Genomic DNA, 15368 nt, shown 5'->3' with positions numbered 1-15368 from the left:
AACCCAGAACTAAACAGTTGCAAAGCAAACTTCTTAATGACAAAGTGAGCACCAGTGAGGTTTGAACACAAAATCTAGAGTAATTCTTACCAACCATGAATGATGGGAACACATCAGGTTTAATAAAAAATAAAGAAAAAGACGACTCACTATAAATATACTTTGTTAATCATTAATATGTAGATTCCTGTGCAAGATTTATTTGAAAGCAAAATAATCAATATTTAATTTTAATGACCAAATCAAAAGAAATCAAAAAAAAAAAAAATCTGCAATATATAGGTTGGAAAGTATTGATCTAGAACAATAAACCTAATTACTATATTGCATTTAGCTCAGAACTGGAACGAATGGCTCATGAAATGGTAGCCTGATATCTACCACTTAGCCATTTTGTGTTCATGGACACTCAATACATATCTCATATTATTGATGATGATTATCATCATCATCCATTGTGCTGAAACCATTAAAAGTCATTGACATCTTGATTTACACTATCTGAGGTGAATAGCCTGCAAGGTTATTATCCCCTAATCTGTACAAAAGACAAACACCATCTTTTCAGCAGAGGGGGCTGGAGAAAAATGAAATTAAGTGTCTAGTTCACAGTTACACTATACAACTTACTCCAGGAATCGAACTCATGACCTTCCACTCTAAAGTCCGACACCCAAACCTCTAAATCATGTCTTCACATATTACTGATATAGGTGCAGGAGTGGCTGTGTGGTAAGTAGCTTGCTTACCAACCACATGAATCCGGGTTCATTCCCACTGCGTGGCACCTTGGGCAAGTGTCTTCTACTATAGCCTCGGGCCGACCAAAGCCTTGTGAGTGGATTTGGTAGGCGGAAACTGAAAGAAGCCTGTTGTATATATATATATATATATATATATATATATATATATATGTGTATGTGTGTGTATATGTCTGTGTTTGTCCCCCCAACATCGCTTGACAACCGATGCTGGTGTGTTTACATCCCCGTAACTTAGCGGTTCGGCAAAAGAGACTGATAGAATAAGTACTAGGCTTACAAACAATAAGTCCTGGGGTCGATTTGCTCGACTAAAGGCGGTGCTCCAGCATGGCCACAGTCAAATGACTGAAACAAGTAAAAGAGTATATCTATTAATATCATTAAGTTTATATTATTTGTACATCAGATTTTCCCACATTACCTTTTAATGGGACCGCATATAAACTACTAAACATAACCAGAAAAGATCAGTAGAATTTGATACAGCTTTCTAACTTTGCAACCAAAGGAGCAGAGGGTATGTAGATAGGTGTGATTTCCTATTTACTAATTATTTTCACTTTAGCTACAGAACACATAAGTGATGTTGAGAAACTAACCTTTACGTTATAAACATCATCCAATGAAGTGGAAAAGATAAAAGTTCTTTAGATTAAGCAGACATATCAAAATCTAACCTAAATATCAGATTTTTACTAATATGATAGGATAAATAGCAGATGAAAAAGCTCTTAATAAGCCCTTTCATTTCACATTTCTGGATATCATTCTATCAAGAAAAGATCTAAATCTTTATATTGCATCCTGTACGTCCATGGCTGTGATGGGTCTTTCACAACACTCCACCTCTCTTGCTGAGAGCCGTGGCAGGCCATGCAGGTAGGCACTAAAGTCCACTCTGTGTTCTGACCCATCAGTTGTCCTGAACTGTCGGGCAAAGTGTTGTTGAAAAGCCTCACACATCCTTTCAGACTTGAGTAATTCGCGCCCTTGTTCACCTGTCAGGGACGTAATGTTGGCTCTGTTGCCTCATTGTGCCTCCGCCACTGGGGCCTCTCGGGTGGCTCCAACTCCTTCATTCCTCAGACTACACATCCTAGCTCTGACAACGCATCCTTCATGTTTGGTGTTGGATGTGATGCCAGTTCTAAGTGCCTCTTCTAATTTCTTAACTAGGTCTCCCTCTATTCTATTTTGGTCTAACGCTAGGGTCTTACGGTACCTAACCGATTCTGCTTTAATTGCTCTCTTTAGGGCATACCACCATCTGTTGTTGATGATGGCACCCGTCAACGCTCTCTTAACGAATGTGCTAATCCGGTCCCTGTAAGCTTGGCATGCCGTGAACGATGCGTTCAGCTTCCAGTAACTGTCCGTCTGTCTGACTACATGTCCGTCTGTTTGACTACATAGAAATCACAAGTTGATCATGTGTGCAAACACAATTTCCGTCCAATCAACGACTTTTCTTAACATAATAGTGTGGCGGCATGACTTTCTGTGAACGGAGTCTGAGCGCGAAACGGGCAGAATGATTAGGTCCTTGGTGGAAATCGCGGTGGAGATCAGGAAGAAGAATGAAAATAAAATAAATTTTGAAATTGAAATAAAACGTTATTCAAAAGTAAACCATTCCGAAAGATGTTTTACAATGATCTGAAAACATTCATCCCCGTTTTTCCCATATTTTTCCTTCCAAAGAAACTCATCTAGATGGAATTCAATCATATTTGTTTGTACTCCCATCATACTCTTCAATCTGCGTTTATATAATTCAACACTTTCTTCTCCTTTAGAAAGGAATGTGCAGCATCAAAACTCAATGTATAGCAAAATATAAAACATTTTAGATAACAATAAATTGAATGATACTGAAATGAACAACATTGTATTTCAAAATTGTGTTATTTTCACTTTCTTAATGACTAGCGTGTGTCTACTCTTCTTCATGAGTACCGAGATCGCTATCGACTCTGTTCTCGGCACATTAGCTGAAGAAACACCACAGCAACAAGAAAATGCACTGATGTGCAAAAATTAGCCTAAATATTGAATTTTTGACGAAGATCTCCGGCACTTGTAATGTGCGTAGCTTCATATAAAATTTACATGAACACTTTCTGTATTAATATATAGCAATAAATGATTGCCCATGCTACATACATTCTAGATGGTTTAGATTACGGAATATAATGTAAAAAGAAATCGGTAGGCACACACACACATACTGACATACGTTACTTTTTTTTTTTTTAATTTCAAGTTTCATTTTGTAGGTAGATGTGATACGTGTTAATAATATGTATGTGTTGTGCGTCCACCAATATTTTTTCACTTTAAATTCAGAAATAATCCATACCACCTACAAAGTATTTACAGAAAATTTCATTGAAAAGTAACTATTTTTCTGAAAGCTATAAGTAAACAAAAGCTGGTGGGGGGCACACTAGTGTAGGTATACCCTTTGTCCATTCGATAAATAACAATGTCGTTACGATCGATTAAAAACGCGTCAAGGCGGTGCTCTAGTATGGTCGCGACACAGTCCGATTACCGAAACCATTCAAATATTGTATTCATGAAACTCACAATGCAAACTCATAAATAAATAAAGAGAATAGAAAAGAAAAGCCAAAACGAAAACACAAAGAAAGAAAATATAGAATATTATCTCAAGAGCAAGCAAGCTGTCAAGATGTATTAGATATGTATATGCATTTATTTGTTCTGTTATTGCCATGAAACTTGGAATCATTTGCAATAAGCGTATGTAGTCAAGAAGAGAGACGAAGCAAAAATGTATGCCTGGCACATATTACACAATCGCAAAAATAAAAAGAAAAAGAAACGAAAAGAAAGACACTGAGTTAAATTACAGAAATTTGGCTCAACAAATATAATTACTAGAATACTTGAGACTCTATTCGTGGAATACAATTCGATTGATTTAGTTACATTAATCCATGCAAGAGTGAAATGTATTCGAAAGAGCCTTCGGTCATATTTACGTTCGCTTCATAAGTGAATCAATGAAATTGAATTTTATTTTCTCTTTTGAAATAGTGAACTGAAATGACTTATTGTCAAAATTGGTGACTCGAGAAAGTTGAAAACCCATTATGATGAAAGTGATATGAATAGCTTAAAAAAGAAATTAACATTTCTTATTTTAAATATAGATTTGCTGTTGACGATTGTCAAATATCTATATATTCAGGTCTCAAAAAAATATTTGGTTAAGTCATCTAATTTTAACTTCAGTTAGCAGACGTTTCCTTTTTTTTTTTTTTGACAATATATATTAGAAACTAATCAGATAGACTGATGGAGTGAGAGTAAATTATTCAAACTAAAATATGCAAAAGAGTACGAAGAAACTGGTTATTGCGTAGCCCAGATAAGATCTGAACAGGCCTGAAACTCAAATAAGTGTGGTGAAGGGAGACATTCTAGTAGTGGCCATCCCGTTTTTTACATTTTTAGAGAACTAAGGACTACATTAACCAATATATCCTTTCTATGGAGGTTAGGGAGTAAATTAGAGGAAATTTAGCTGCTATTTCTGGCATTTAGTGCGATTATATAGCAGGTCCCGTGTTAACAGATAGAGGTCGTCTGAGCCGGAAAAATTGTATAATGAAGTAAGTCTTTCATTCGAAAAGAGCTTTCGCGAAATGTCATAATTGCACCATACTAGAATACGAACTTATAAAATCAGAACTTCACCAACACTCCATATGTGTGTAGATAGATATTAAATAATGCAGTCCGGCGTGTATAAGGCCTTAAAAACGAAGGGGAGACAGAAAGAAATGGGATGATTATGGCGGCAAAGTCTTCAACACATAAAGCGCGAGGGGCCACGATCGTAACCCAGATAGATGCATTTAATTTATGGGCGTTTGTTGGGGGTCTTATGTCACTGAAACGATCCGATACCCCACAGAATGCAAGAGGACTAATAGTTCAACTAATGACTTTTCAGATGATGTAAAACTTGCCACCATTATAAACTAAGAAGATATTGTAACTATTTCTTGTTTTTTATGTTTCATAAAATGTGCCCAGCAGTCCATACTATGTAAGTGCAAATCCCAGCGCTTTATGGGTTAATCAAAGATTTACTTGACGAGGGATGTCCTGGACCTAAAAAAAAAAAACTATTTCGAGTAAAAGAAGTGACTTCTATGTAGGTACTCGATATGCTAGAAAAAGCAGCTAAATTCTGTCATCTTTAAAAAAGAAGGAAAGATTACATAATGTAGCCCGGTATTTATTCGTCTTTTCCTTCTCTGATTGGATTAGAGAGGGAGCAAAGATGAATCAGTACTAGGCAGATATTTTCTCTAAAATAATAATTCAAAAAGGTGGGATAGTCACGGTTAGACCGCTTTTGATAGGTTTGCTTGACAGGGAGCTATACTGATATACTACAGTCGTAAGCGAAAAACATCTTCCTTATGTATTAACATCTAAGATATTAATTACTATAAATGATGTAAATATAATCTAAATTTCGCTCTTTTTGACATACATATATTATATGAAATGAATTTGTTTGATTCTAATTTTGTTGTTAAAATTAATTACAAACCAAATATTGCTAGTCGACCAGGTTTTCTGTCAGATGTGGCTTAGTTTTAGATTTTCTTTTGTCGGATTTCCGATTGAAAGAAAACTGTCGTTTGAATGTGAAGCATGGGGAAAATACCAGAAAATGAAAGAATTCAATAAAATAGGGTTCCTTGTTTTTTGCTTATTTTTAATCTTCAGCCTGATACGAATTAACTACAAAGAAATTAATAATTTAGAGCATAGCGGATCATTTTTCCAAGTTAATAAGTGAAATGACTCACCTATGCAGTTGAAACACCAACTGAAAGAGGAGCAGATGTATTGGGCCAGCTACAACAGAAGCAGAAACAGGTAAAGCCTGAAAGCGGCTCAGAAAACTATTTCACTTCTTGACTTCTGGAACTTCCAGAACTCAATCGTAATAGAAGAATACTTCCGCGAGCGAGAGGATATAGATCTCAAGTTTCGAGGTAAAAATGTAAGAATATTGTCCCAGTTTAGTGGAATCCGAGCGACAATTTCTAGTTTAACTGGAGAACTTGTCTTTTTTTTTTTCAAACTAAAATTATCTGTCCTTCTCGGGTCTTCTTCAATTTTGTTATTGATACTATGAGTTGTTTTAAACATTTACGCTTCCGTCACACACAAATATCACTTAACGCGCCATGCAACATCCTGCCTGCCTGCCCCCACCCCCAGTCGTTATTCATCCGTTCCCCATTCACATTTCTCACAATCCGTGCTCATCTCTAAAATATCCTTTTTATTCCTCTGCGCCTCCTCCATACAATTCTTTACTTCTCACTCCCAAAAAACAAAAAAAAAAAAGAAAGAAATCAGTTAATATCATCGTGATCAAGAGATCAATACACCGGACCACAATTATACAAAACAAAAATAAAATAAAACACAATCCACGCAGCTAATCTATTTTTTTTAAAACACCATGTATAAATTTGTTGGCACTCCGTCGCTTACGACGACGAGGATTCCGGTTGATCCGATCAACGGAATAGCCTGCTCGTGAAATTAACGTGCAAGTGGCTGAGCACTCCACAGACACGTGTACCCTTAACGTAGTTCTCGGGGATATTCAGCGTGACTCAGTGTGACAAGGCTGGCCCTTTGAATTACAGTCACAACAGAAACAGCAAGTAAGAGTGAGAGAAAGTCGTGGTGAAATAGTTCAGCAGGGTTCGCCACCATCCCCTGCCGGAGCCTCGTGGAGCCTTAGGTGTTTTCGCTCAATAAATACTCACAACACCCGGTCTGGGAATCGAAACCGCGTTCCTATGCCCTAACCACGCTTCCACCATGTATAAATAATACTTAATTAAAAAAAAAATGAAGGTTAAAATTAAAGCTGTCTATAATAGAATATATGAAAGCGCGTTGCCTAGTGGTCGCAAGATTGCGGCTGAAGGTTTCGGAGCGGGCAGTGTGTTGTGTTCTTTTATTTGCTTCAGTCTTTAGACTGCTGTCATTGGTGCAACGCCAGGGAGACGTGGAGAGGTTTATGGTTGATTATATGGGTCCTGATTATATGGTTGATTATATGGGGAGCTGGCAGAATCGTTAGCCCGCCGGGCGAAATGCTAAGCAGTACTTCGTCTGTCTTTATGTTCTGAGTTCAAATTCCGCCGAGGTCGACTTTACCTTCCATCCTTTCGGGGTCGATTAAATAAGTACCAGTTACGCACCGGGGTCGATGTAATCGACTTAATCCCTTTGTCTGTCTTTGTTTGTCCCCTCTATGTTTAGCCCCCTGTGGGCAATAAAGAAATATATATGGGTCCTGATATTCGACTGGGATGCTTATTCTATTGTATCTGAAAAGAACAAGCATAACTTATTAAAACAAGATTTGAATTCCGAATCTAAAGGTATATAACCTTTTTCTGACGTCACACACTTTTTAATCGGTAGAAGTCACAAGTGACTCAAGAGCCGAGAGTTTTGTGATAAGTGTCATACACGAACTCTCGGCCCCCGGGCCACTTCGTAACTTCGGCCGAATAGAAATAATAGTGTGTGTGTGTATGAATGGATCGATAGATAGATAGATAGATTTCAGCCAAAAGCTGTGATCATGCTGGCGCATTGCCATTAGCGTTAATGCTTGTTTATTTTAGACTCATTTCCCAGTTCCGTCACCAGAATCGGACCTCGTTCAGTAGTGAATTGGACAAAGTTGTCCTTTGCGTTTCCTGCCGCGATGTGGGTTCATCTGATGTTTCAGATGAAAATTTGTCTAAATGTTCTTTGACATACATCCACATCTATTTCTCGTAGATCTCTGAGGCCTTTTGGCAAGGTGTTAAAAAGTTGTGGACCTTTGAATTCTAAGCTGTTACCGTACTAGATTTTTACACTGGATAGAGAGGGCGGGATCTTTGGTACTATGCAATGGAGTCTAGTTCGGTGACTGGTATAACTTTCAATCCCAATGTTGGGTGCTAGACTTTCCACAGATCTTCCATATACATGTTCTTTCACACAGGGCCTGCTCAAGGTACCGGCAACTCGAACAGTCGCCCGCCGCGCCATGTGCTAGCGGGTGCCAAGGCGGGCGTGACAAAGACAAGGAAATTTCCACGACCGTCAGCTTGTACATGCCGAAGTTCAGCTTGCCAGGGGCGCCGGGAACCCGAGGACCGGCCCTGACTACGCGCGCGCGCACACACACACACACACACACTACTGAGGTCGATATATTCGACTAAACTTGTGCCCCAGCATGGGGGTAGTCCAGTAACCGAGGATTTATAGAACTTGGCACATATCCCGAAATGTTTTATCGTCTTTGACGAGAGGGATGATCCAGTCGACTAAGACGAGATTTAAATTCAGAACACAGTCGAGTGAGTTTGCCGCTCGACTGTAGACCACCACTTCACAAGTCAACCTTACAAAGTAGCTTCTACGTAGTCGTTCGACCGGCTAAAAATACCAGCTAAATCTCTGACATAGATTAAATAGGGCTAAACAACAACCAGAACCAATCTACTACGAACCAAAGACAGAGAGTCGCCTTTAAGGAGTCATCCGCTCTGCTAGAAATAGCAGCTAAATCACCTTCAAATCATACCGCTCCTGCCACGTAGGACAACGTAGACCCTCATATACAAAAAAGATGAGGTGGGCAAGGCTAGTGCCTCTTTGAACTTTGGTCAGAAATTAAGAAAGCCTAAATAACTAGAACGAATCTGCTACGAACCAAAGACAGAGAGCTTTTAAAGAGTCATTCGGTCAGCAAGAAAAAGCAGTCAAATTTCTTTGAAATCACTGTCGCCCATTTACAAAAAGATAACACATTGGATAATGTGATCTAAGATATACACTGTCTTAATAGAGAAGTGGAGTTTTCTAGACGGAAATGAGGTGAAGAGGACAGAAACTGATTGAATGGTTTAGGCGAGAACTGCCTGACCAGAAAGTGATATAGGATTAAGTAACACCAATAACGACATCACATCTGTATATCCACTGCCGAAACAATGATGACAATTTCTTTTTTAATTTGCAAAATAAAGAAATAATCATACCATTTACAAGTAAAAGCACAAAGGACAGAATCAGATGATTAGATATAATTACAAGGCAGACTTGCATGTTTACACTTGAACTGACGCGAAATTTGGAATTATATACATAAATGCTTGTTCAAAGTACGGCATGATAAATGGTAATGTTAACCAATATCATTCGGACCTTGTCATGATAGATGATCAGTGTTGAGAGGAAATACTAAACTGAATAATAGTTTGTATCGATTGACGGTTTATAAATGCTATATATATATAAAAGACTTTCCGTATTCCCGAGCGTCATACTAATACATCCTTTTGTTATTTACACCACCTGTCCTCGTCTGTTGTTGTTTTTTCGTATATTCTCCTATATATATATATATATATATATATATATATATATATATATATATATATATATATATATATATATATATATATATATATAAAACTAATTTGTCAAAGATTCATTGGTTAATTAGAGTCATTCGAAGTGGTTCAGATGTATTGCCGAAATTACAACAACTGGTAAACGTTATTCATAGGCATTTACTGATATCTATACAATTTAAACCACAGAAAATTAAGTATTGAATAATTTTCTGTGGTTTGAATTATTAAAAACATATAAGCTAAAAATATATTCTGTAAAAGTCCGTTTGTAATTACATAGGCTGTAAAAGCTTCCATGTATTATCTAGACTTGTTACGCAGCTCTTTCTCTAGAATCGGTCCTTGTGAAGTATTGAGTTGGACAAAATCACTTTAAAAACCGATAACGGTTTCAATTTTTTCTTTTTGATATAAGGCCAGCAGTGTTATGGAGAGGGGCTAAGTCGATTATATCGACCCCAGTTCTCAACTAATACTTATTTTATCGACAAAAAGCAATGACAAAGTCAAAGTTGACCTCGGTGACATTTGAACACAGAACGTAGAGCCAGAAGAAATGTCACTGTTCCCGACATGTTAACGATTCTGCCAGGTTGACATCTCTTAAAAATAAACTATAATACAATTAATACAATGTATAATAGTGATACACAATAATTACAAAGTAGATAATATTATCCAATATCTCATCATATAAAATATAGCATTATAAAACGATTTGAAAAAAAAAAAGCTTTATTACATTTTGATTCTTTTAAAAATAAAAGCGGGTGACGAAAGACGTTAAAAACCTGATGCCGTTTAATTGTACCCCTAATTTTAATTTCGATTTCGATGAGAAAAACGTACGTTAAGTATAATTTTACGGTACATAGGATATGTAACAATCAGAACGGATGACATATTGCAGTAAGAGAGAAGCAGAGAATTGATTACAGTTGAAAGTTGAGTTAAAAAGCCGAGAACGAAGAAAGCAACTTCTCAAACCTACTGTGGTGTAGATCAACTATAAAAATGTTTATGTAATCATTTTTTATTCTTGTTTAAAGGAGTATTTATGTAAAGATGATGAGAAGAGGATAGGAGGGTGCTTTGAGTAGATTTGGGTGAGAGTTCCGAGAGATAGAGCCTGTTGTAGTTCAATACAAAAAGCAAATGAACATACATCGATAGGCTAGCGATAGTAGCTCTTTGGAACCACCGTAAAATTCAGTGTCACCGCAGAGATTGATTCTTTTAGACCCTTGTTTTTACTTTGTTTCTTTTTTTTTTTTTTTCTCTTTCTCTATCCAGCCTACTTGGACAGCTTTTTACCCTTCTCCTGTCTTCATTTAAACCCCCATCGTCTGAAGTCGAAATGAAGTGAGCCTCGACTTCTTGACTTTTGACCATCTGGTCGTTGGCTCTTTGGTCAGATTCCCAGCTGATTTCAAGGAACCGAAAATTACTCGGTTTCCGGTTGGTTGTCGGGTTTCTGATCAATTTTCTGTTGGGGGACTTAATACTGAGGACGAGGCGATTTCTTTACAATTTCTGGACCCGTGATCGGTGGAATCCTGAAAACAACACCTGCTGTAGTCTGTTATGTTGTTGTTGTTGTTGCAATTTCTGCTGATCTCTTCTTCCCTATGTTTCAACCTTCCCAGGCAGAAAGTATTCATAGTAACGGCTGCCGCAACACTTATAACAGCTGGGATTTCCGTCCTATACCACCAACCACATGGCTTTTCTTTCTGAATCTATGACAAGACACAACTCTGGAATGGTTCTATACTCTTCGGGGGCCGTTAGGATTTGCATAACTTACATATTGAAGATGACCCCCTATCTGACCACATATTGTACCTAGTTACCAAGGTGCTTAACACCTGGCGGTACTGTACTTCAAAAGTGATGGTATGCAAAAGGTAAACTCTGTTAACAATCTTTACTGTAACAGTACCAGCACCATCGCCACCACATCTGCCATACACACACCATTCAGACTTCTGACGCCATCACCATCAATACCTTTGATTTCACTGCATTCTCCTCCACCACCATCACCACTGTCTTTCACATCGCTTACTCTCACCGCCATCCCTGACCTCTTCGGCTACCACCACCACCGCCTCCGCCTCTATCACAACTACAGCTCATACTATTACTATCACCCCATTACCATCACAAAAAGGCTAAATGTGTGAGTTCGTTCAGTATGTTAGTTCAGTGTCCAGTCCCTCTTTCTCTCTATCTTATCACTCCCACTGCTACCATCAACACAACTACTTTTAATAAAACATCATCAATTCACCCTAAATTTCTTTTTCTCTCTCCCTCTTTTTTTATCACACACACACACTCTCTCTCTCTCTCTCTCTCTGTGTCTTCGCCACCGCCCTCACCGTCTCTGCCTACAACTACTCTCACCTAACATGAGCAATAATTACGCCGTCCCAAGCAATGCAGAACGAAATTTAGACCGGTCGACAGAGAATATATATTCTTTCACACAGGGCCGGCTCAAAGTACCGGCAACTCGGGCAGTCGCCCGGGGCGCCATGTGCTAAGGGGTACCAAGGAGGGCGTGACAAAGACAAGGAAATTTCCACGACCGTCAACTTGTACACGCCAAAGTTCAGCTTGCTCGGTGCGCCAGCAACCCTAGGGCCGGCCCTGCTTACACGCATCAGTTGCTTCGAGGGCGTACGAAAGCTTTCTCTGTTTATGACAAGACAAAATTATGTGACTTCCCTAAATGTATTCCAGAGGTAAAGAGGTAGTGTTCTTTGTAAAATATCATTCTTTTTCCGGGAGTCGAACCACATCAAGTGACTCCCTTTGGCTAGTAACGCTTGCTAAAACGTCGTTATTGCTATTTTCATATATATATATATATATATATATATATATATATATATGTATATATATATATACAAGAAATGAGGGCAGGGAATCGTCAATTAATAATAGAATTAACAATTAACAATTTTGCCAAGTAGTTCAGTATGAAATAAACCTTTATCGGTAAGACCATTTATCATCATAAATATAAGGGATTAGCAATTGAGTTGCTTCTCCAACATACTGAAAATTCAGAAACAGCAGTCAAAGAACTACTGATTCTAAACTACAAATTTTTCTCTAAAATGGATGGCGATATTTATGGCACACATAGAACAAAAAAACGGAGGGAAAAGCACAAACAAAACAAGCCTTTAGTTAATTGGGTACGAATCGTTTCATGGTTAAGCGAACGAAAACTTCACTATTCCAATCTTCAGCCCAAATATTCTGATAAATTTGAAAGTGTCTCTAAACATTGCTTTTTTCGTTTGCTGAAATCTGAACGTTCCATATTTGCTCATTCAATATTGTATGTTTTCCCTCCTTTTACTGTTTGTCTTTTTAAAGTTCTGTGTTGGTATTTTTCACAAGTCCTTACGTCGTAGGCGTGTATATTATTGCTACTTCTTTAGTGGCTAAAACCTCTTGCAGCTATCTCACACATAAAAGCTATGCAAGTAAACTAGAGTTTACAAAATAAAACATTTAAAAAACGTCAAAGCGCAATCAATATTTTATATTTCCCACCCTAATCTAAGCAGGAGTGAACATTCAACTGCTCCGAATCATGATAAAAGTAAACAAACAAATAAAATAAATTGCAGAAGTGAAATATTGTAATATTCTTACGTGAGCTCAGTTACAGACGTCTGCTCTTGACAAGCAACAACAACAACAATAATGATAAATAATAATAATACATTCCAAATAGCCGCTACACTGACTGCTTTCTAGCTAGCTAACTTATCTTTTCTATCCAACCAGCTGATTGCTTTCAGCATAAACCAATATTAGCCATTCATAGAATGTCTACGCTCAAGCACACACATTACAAAGACAAATAGCGGAGATTGGTTGGTGTAAAATCAATGCCAACCAACACAAACAGAATAAAAATTTCCTGTCGAAGTTGTTTGTCCGTTCTGGTGTGTTAATAATCGGCTAATGTAGAAGAGAACGACACAGAAAATGACATCATAAGATGAAAACATAACAGTAAAATAAAACTCACCAAAAATTTTTATATTAGAAAACTAGAAAAGGTTTACAGTCTGGTTTTTCTTACTTACGCAGACTGTAAACTTTTCAGAGGAGAAAAACTGGCACGAAAACACCCAGTGACGCCTGCTGCATGAAAACTCAGCAGCATGTTAGATACTAATATACTTAATGCAGTGAGTCAAGAAGTTTTAATTAATCAAAATTACGTTGGTAGTGATGAGAAAGGAAAAAATCATACTTAAGACTAGTTCTGGTAATGACATGAGGGGAGATAATCGCCGAATTTAAATTAATAATAAATCAGGATAGAATACAACAGGGTCATTGACAATACAGTGATAATACCAGATATGTTGTTACATGTGTAGGATTGCCCAAGAAAGAAAAACTAGCTATTTGTGGTAGAAAGTAACCCAAAATGAAGATGCTGTGATAGAACGTAACCCTAAATAAATATGTACGTAGGTATGTGAAAGAATTACCTACAGGTTGTTTTTTCTGAAGCGGTAATTTGATTTCTTTAATAGGATTCTTACCTTTAATAATTAAGATTTTTAAGTATTAAATAAATACATATTCGTAGCGTTTAGTTCTGTAAAGTAATGCAATCTGCCGCGAATAACCGAACTTGGCAACCTTGTACAAGTATTCTTTTATTCTTTTACTTGTTTTAGTCATTTGACTGCTGTTTATGCTGGAGCGCCGCCTTGTAGGATTTTAGTTGAAACAAATCGACCCCAGGACTTATATTTTAAGCTTTCTATCGGTTTCTTTTGCCGAAGTTACTGATGATGCATGAAATGAGATTCTTGACTAGGTGTTCTCGATCTCTAAATTCGTTACGCTACACATGCTCCTGAAGTTATGATGTAAATAGATCATCACTAGTCCCACCCTGTTGCCTAAGTTTCTTCTAGGCAAGCATCCCTCGCTATTTTATAGTCTGTGTATGGATTCCATTATCATTTGAATCAACAAAATTAAGTGAATGGTTAACAACTTCGTGAGTATAGAAGTTGCCCTGAACCACATAGGAAAGCCACCCATCGGATATCAAACGTGTTTTATGAAATTTGGGTATATTACTCTCGTGCCTTTCAGTTTTTATTGCAAATTTACTTTCACTTTTTAGGGCAATTTACTTCCATCATTTTTACGATGGAGAACTGCGTGTTATTAAATAAAGTACCAGGGCGATGGATTGGCGGATTTGTTTGAGCCTTGTAGTATATGTTCTCGTTCTTGACATTCTGACTTGGATAGTAGTCGTAATTCATCACTCTGTTTAACACCAACACCTTACCCATAGATATCTGTTACAAGCATTCAAGCCAGGTTTCCCGTTTAAGGGGCAACTTCCTCTTTTGCCTCCCTCTAGTTTCAGGGAACCTGAAAAAATAAACGGTCATTGGCACTGCTCTTCTTTCACAGACAAAACGGTGAAAAAAAGTTTTAAAAATTTCACACCATAAAAAACAAAAATCATAATTTTGAACTTAGATGACCGTTGTTATTTAGCTCCTGGTAAAATGTAATGAAAAACAACCCAGACGTGGCTGTCTAGTCTTGTTCGTGTATGCAAAGCAACATAGTCTGATGTGTTATTTCTTTATCTTGTTTAGTTTATCTCCAAGTCAGAAATGATCGAGCAAACTTATACGACCAAAGATATTCCCGTTGTGACCATCATGTCCCCCACCTTTATTGTTGCTGTTGTTGTTCGAATATAATAAATTTTGACTACATTATCCAATGTGTAACTTTTTATTCTATTTTAATTTAATATAGTAAGGTTTGAGTTGTGAGAAATTTGGTCGCTGTTTATTGCGAATCGAGAGATCTCGAAGTTGCCTTTTGCATTAATTCCTCTTGATGTGATTTGAGTGCGAGTGACCGCTATTTCTAGCAAATCGAACAACCACAACCTCCTCTCTCTCTCTCTCTCTCTCGTTGGCTCAATCTCAAAATACTTCAACGAAAAACAGATAATACAATAATATGGAAGTCTCCAACAGTAAACACTAGAACAGGTTTCTATGTAATAAAATAAACTTTAAAA

General features: G+C 37.4%; 1 protein-coding gene across 4 annotated transcripts in view; it reads right to left on the bottom strand.

Moving 5' to 3' along the window:
* LOC106880027 (solute carrier organic anion transporter family member 5A1) overlaps positions 1–15368 on the bottom strand; it is a 162699-nt gene that overhangs the window by 127237 nt on the left and 20094 nt on the right. Inside the window, exon 1 of one of the 4 annotated variants that reach the window (XM_089358710.1) lies at positions 12938–12982. The exons of 2 other annotated variants lie outside the window; for them this stretch is intronic. The gene's annotated coding sequence lies outside the window, so the exon portion shown is untranslated. Of the gene's footprint in view, positions 1–5620; positions 6034–12937; positions 12983–15368 lie in introns of those variants that run through there. One more of the 4 variants, XM_089358707.1, reaches the window with a different exon arrangement.

Source organism: Octopus bimaculoides, chromosome 10 (assembly GCF_046866305.1).
Source record: "Octopus bimaculoides isolate indiv1 chromosome 10, ASM4686630v1, whole genome shotgun sequence".
Lineage (NCBI taxonomy): Eukaryota > Metazoa > Mollusca > Cephalopoda > Octopoda > Octopodidae > Octopus > Octopus bimaculoides.
This window is presented reverse-complemented; position numbering and strand designations above follow the sequence as displayed.